Genomic DNA, 6,058 nt, shown 5'->3' with positions numbered 1-6,058 from the left:
ATTGCTAGAGAAAACTTCCCTGACCACAGTAAATAAACTCTGCCCCTCAATATTCTTTCCTGTTGCCCTACTTTTTCTTCAAAACATTTAACAACACCTGAAATAGTAAATACTTATGACTTTAGCTGCTTATTTTGGCCTTTTTCTACTAGAGTGTATGCTCCATGAGTGCAGGGCTTTGGTTCGGTTCTGTTTGTGTCCCCGGTACCCAGAATAGATCTGGCTCTACAGTAAGTACTCAATATATACTTGTTGAATGCACAAAAATGCCTTGAATTCATAGTAGTTCATTTCCAGAACGCAGAGTGGTCTGTTTTTTTATTATATTTTTAAAAAGATTTTATTCATTTGAGAGAGAGAACATGAGCAGGGTGAGGTAAGGGCAAAGCAAGAGGGAAAAGCAGACTCCCCACTGAGCAGGGATCCCAGCGATGACAAGGGCTCAATCCCAGGCCCCTGAGATCATGACCTGAGCCAAAGGCAGACACTTAACCTACTGAGCCACCCAGGTGCCCCCAGAGTGGTTTAGGGGAAGGATATCAGTGTTAGACTGCTTTTTTTTTTTTTTAACAACTTATTGAAAAAAAAACAACTTATTGAATGTATCTGGCATACATATGTATTTGTGGTCCCGTAAATATGTGTGTAGACTTCTATATAAAACAGCACTCCGATCTCACCAGGACATGCATAATTTTCTACATGTCTTTCCTAAGAAAGACATGTAAAAGATCATATTTAGGTTAATGGTTTTCTCTCTTCCTAATCAGAGAAGTTTCTGCTTGACTGACCCACTTCTTATGAATGATGTAAGGCAAAGTCCTCCCCTCTTCCACATTATTGAGCTTAACCCTATTTTATTGGGCAAATGGGGAAATGGACTTTGTAAATCTCTACATAGCTCAGCCCAGAATTCTGTTAGAAATATGGTAAATACCTCCATCCCTAACCAAGAAATCATTTTGTAGCTACTTTGTAGCTTACTTTTTAAAAATGTTCATGGGGCGGGCACCTGGGTGATTCAGTCAGTTAAGGGTCCAACTGTTGGTTTCGGCTCAGCTCGTGATCTCAGAGTCATGGAACTGAGCCCCAAGTCGGGCCCTGTGCTGGGCATGAAACCTGCTTGGGATTCTCTCTCTCCCTTTCCCTATGCACCAACCACCTCCATCTCCTCTCCCTCTCAAATAAATAAATAAATAAATGGTAATAGGAATTGCCATATAATTAGAGAATCTCTTGGCTTCTAATTCTAATGGTACCTTTCTTTCGGAGGCTCCTGATAACTATTCTTTTTTCTTTTTTTTTTTTTTTAAGATTTTATTTATTTATTTGAAAGCGAGACAGTGAGAGAGAGCATGAGCGAGAAGAAGGTCAGAGGGAGAAGAGACTCCCCATGGAGCTGGGAGCCTGATGTGGGACTCGATCCCGGGACCCCGGGATCATGACCTGAGCTGAAGGCAGTCGTCCAACCAACTGAGCCACCCAGGCGTCCCTCTTTTCTTTTTTCTTAACTTGCTTCTTCAGAGTATTGAGCTTACCTAGATCAGGAGTGCAGTCAAGCAATTTTCTTTCTGAAAAGTCCTCCCTCCACTGTGTAGTCTTTCTTCTTTGTCCTTCTTAGTCCACTAGGGAAAAGTTTGTTTTTCTTTTTCAAATGTTTCATTTTGAAGTAATTATAAATGCACAGGAGGTTGCAAAGAAATGTACAGAGAAGTACCATAAACTTCCTCCAGTTTCTGTCAATAGCAGTAATATCTCATGCACAATGGTACAGCCGCAAAGCCAAACAAGTGACGTGGCTACAATCCATAATTCTCATTCAGATGTCACCAGTTATTGCATCACGTGCACGCCTGCGTGTGTGAGTGGCTCTAGGCGATTTTATCACATTTATAGCCTTGTGTAACCACCACCACAATCAAGATGCTCAACAGGGGGCACCTGGGTGGCTTGGTTGGTTGAGTGCCCTCTCTTGATTTTGGCTCAGGTTGTGGTCACATGGTCCTGGGATTGGGCCCCACGTCAAGCTCCCTGCTCAGTGGAGAGTCTGCTTGTCTCTCCCTCCCTTTGTCCCTCCCCCTGCTCACTCTCTATCTCTCTCTCAAATAAATAAATCTTTAAAAAAATGATACTCAACTATATAATCACCATGAGACTCCCTTTATATCCAGACCCACCTCCTCCTCCCCCATCCCTAACTCCTGACAACTGTTAATCTGTTCCCTATCTCTATCATTACATTATTCCACAAATGTTACATCAATAGAATCACGAGGTGTGTATCTTTTTGAGATTGGCTCCTCATTCAGCATAATTTTGTTGAGGTTCATCCAAGTTGCTGTGTGTATCAATAGTTTGTTATTCCTTCTTATTGATGGGTAGTAGTCCATGTTTAACCACTCACAGGAAAAGGCTTTTTATGTTTCAATATGAGGCAATACTCATGGTCTTTTTTTTAAGACTTCATTTATTATTTGCAGAGAGATCACAAGCAGGCAGAGAGGCAGGCAGGGAGAGAGGGGGAAGCAAGCTCCTCACTGAGCAGAGAGCCTGATGTGGGGCTCGATCCCAGGACCCTGAGGCAATGACTTGAGCAGAGGGCAGAGGCTTAACCCACTGAACCATCCAGGAGCTCCAATATTCATGGTCTTAGTCATATTCAGGGAATACCTGTATCTTGGTAGCTACTCATGGTATGCATCAAATAAATACCAAGGGATATATTTTTCCTAACTTATTTCTGAACATCAGAAACTTTTTCAAACATCAAATTTTCATGGTGCAAAAACATGAGTTCAATTATACCACAGCCAGATTCATTTAAAAAAAACAACTGAAAATTTTTAAAATTAAGATTCCTATTAACCTTAAACAGTTCACTGGCCTCTTTAAGAAAGAAAAAAGTTGATGTCTGTGAAATTAAGTTTACGAAAAGAGAAGCAAAAATTTCTGGTAACTCCAGAAGAACTTATACCTGCTGGAAAATTATGAGCCATCTTGTAATAAAAGCTTTCTGCTTGATTCATAAGCTCAGTTAAATAGAAATTAGAATAATCCCATGTTTCTGGTAAAACGGGCCACATATAAAAAGATCCACTCCCAGATTAATAGAACTGGATGGCAATTTTTGCAAAAACAAAAGCAAAATGAAAACAAAAAAACACACAAGGAACCTTTGCAATAGTCATGCATCATTGTTAGAGGAGCAATCATTTCATAAATAAAAAAGAATCATGCTATATCCCCTCATGAAATTCTTTTCCTTTACTTTCAAACAAAACAAACCCCAGCTATCTCCTAGGCTTAGTTCCAGACCCTTCTCTACAATTCTTCCAAACACACAGCCCTCTTCTTCCTCCAACTCATGACTTCAGTGAGGAGGCCCTTCTCAGGTACTGCCATGTAAATATTCTGCTTGAAATTCTTATAATTGAACATCTCACTGGGTTCTGAGTTTCTCTCTGTTGTTTACTGCCATCTTGTTTTTAACAGCAAAATAACCTGGAAACATCCCAAAATACCACATCCAATGCAGTACTGATTACATAAGTTATAATTAGCCCTAAAGAATGATAAATATAGGCATATATTTAATGTTGTGGAAAGATGTTCATAGAACATACTAATGTCTATTATCGTACTATCATTGTCAAAGAGAAAACTAGCATTTCCTGTGTATGTAACTATGATAATAACAACAAATTACACATAAAGAAGGAGAGAGATTTAAAAATTAATAATGCAGGGTTATGTATTTTCCTTTTCATTTTCTGTGGTTTTTTTTCAAAAATTTAATGATAAACATGAGCAATAAAAACAGTAAAAAATTAATGTTACTATGGATACCTGTATATAAGTTTTTTGGTTTTTTATTTTTATTTAAATTCAATTAACATCTAGTTCAGTATTAGTTTCAGAGGTAGAGGCCAGTGATTCACTAGTCTTATATGTGCCCTCCTTAATGCCCATCACCCAGTTAACCCATTCCGCCCCTTCCCTTTCCAGCCACCCTCAGTTTGTTTCCTATGATTAAGAGTCTTTTAATGTTTTATCTCCCTCTCTGATTTCATCTTGTTTTATTTTTCCCTCCCTCCCCCTATGATCCTCTGTTTTGTTTCTTATGTTCTACATATGAGTTGAGATCATATGGTAATTGTCTTTCTCTGTGTACATACATTTTTGTATGGACATATGTTTTCACTTCTCTTGGGTAAATACTTAGGGGTGAAATGATTGGGTCATATACTAGGTGTATGTTGTACATACAAGTATGTCCAGGTATATATGTTATGTGAAGTGTTTATGCAAATCTTTTGCTTATTTTTAATGAGTTGTTTGTTTTCTAATTAGGTTCTGAGAGTATATACATATATATATAGTTTAAAAATTTTTAATTAAAAATTAAGGATGTGATTTGCAAATATTTCCCCCATCTGTGGTTTGTCTTTTCATTCCCTTAATAGTACAAAAATTCTTGATTTTGATGAAGTCCAATTTATTAATTTTTTAAATGGATCATGCTCTCAGTGTGGTATCTAACAAATCTGCCTAATCTAAGACACAGAGATTTTTTTTCTATTTTTTTTCTGGAAGTTTTATAGTTTTAGGTTATATTTAGGTCTATAATCCATCCTGAGTGAATTTTTTATATAGTGTAAGATATGGATCAAAGCTCATGTTCTTTGCATCTCATTATTTAATCATTCCAGTACCATTTGTTGAAAACAAATCTCTATTAGATTGCCTTTGATGAAAATCAATTGTCTGTATATGTATGAGTCTATTTCTTTACTCTCTATTCTGTTCCATTGATCTATTTAGTTCCATTGATTTATCCATCTTGATGCCAATCCTTATAATTAGTTAATCCTGTCTTAATTACTGTAGCTTTATAATAAGTTGAAGTCATGGGTGATAAATCCACTCCCTTTTACCCTATTTTGGTTGGAAACAGGTCAGACTGATGAATTTTAATCCCAGCTCCACCATGTCATACTTGTGTGATTTCATACAAACCAGTTAGTAATAATTACTCATTTACATACTTGTTTATCACTAGAATTAAATATTAGAATGTTTGGGGCACCTGGGTGGCTCAGTGGGTTAAAGCCTCTGCCTTCTGCCAGGTCATGATCCCAGGGTCCTGGGGTCTAGCTCTGCATTGGGAGCCTGCTTCCCCTCCTTCTCTCTCTGCCTGCCTCCTGGGGTCTAGCTCTGCATTGGGAGCCTGCTTCCCCTCCTTCTCTCTCTGCCTGCCTCTCTGCCTGCTTGTGATCTCTGTCTGTCAAATAAATAAATAAAATTATTTTTAAAATAATAAAAAAAATTAGAGTGTTTGGATTAAATGCTTATAAAGAGCTTGAACTAGGATGATGCCTCTGGAAATAAAAAGTACTGGAACTACAGGGTGACATGTGGGATGGACTCTGCTATCTTTCTCTGCACAGGGATAGCCTCTTGCCCTTTCATCTTTTTTTTTTTTTAAGATTTTATTTATTTATTTATTTGACAGACATAGATCACAAGTAGGCAGAGAGAGAGGGGAAGCAGGCTCCCTGCAGAGCAGAGAGCCCGATGTGGGGCTCGATCCCAGGACCCTGGGATCATGACCTGAGCCGAAGGCAGAGGCTTTAACCTACTGAGCCACCCAGGCGCCCCCCATCTTTTTTTTAATAGATATAATTGACAGATAACCTTGTGTAAGTCTGAGGTATACTAAGTGTTGGTCTGATACATGTATTGCAATATGATTACTCCAAAAGCATTAGTTAATACCTCTATCACATCACATACTCATCATTTTTTTGTGTGTTAAGAATGGTTAAGATTTAGTCACTTAGCAACTTTGAAGTTCATAATACAATACCATTGACTATAATCACTATGTTGTCCATTAGGGCCCCAGGACTTATTTATCTACTCATTATAAGTTTATATCCTTAAACAACATCTCTCCAATTCTCCTGCCCCCCGCCAGGCCCTGATCTTTCATCTTAGATATTGAAGTTTTGCACCAAATTGCCCCAACCGCAGACTGATCACATTGTACTGCAACAAC

Source organism: Lontra canadensis, unplaced genomic scaffold, assembly GCF_010015895.1.
Source record: "Lontra canadensis isolate GAN:19392208 unplaced genomic scaffold, GSC_riverotter_1.0 scaffold75, whole genome shotgun sequence".
NCBI lineage: Eukaryota > Metazoa > Chordata > Mammalia > Carnivora > Mustelidae > Lontra > Lontra canadensis.
Note: the sequence above shows the minus strand (reverse complement) of the source record.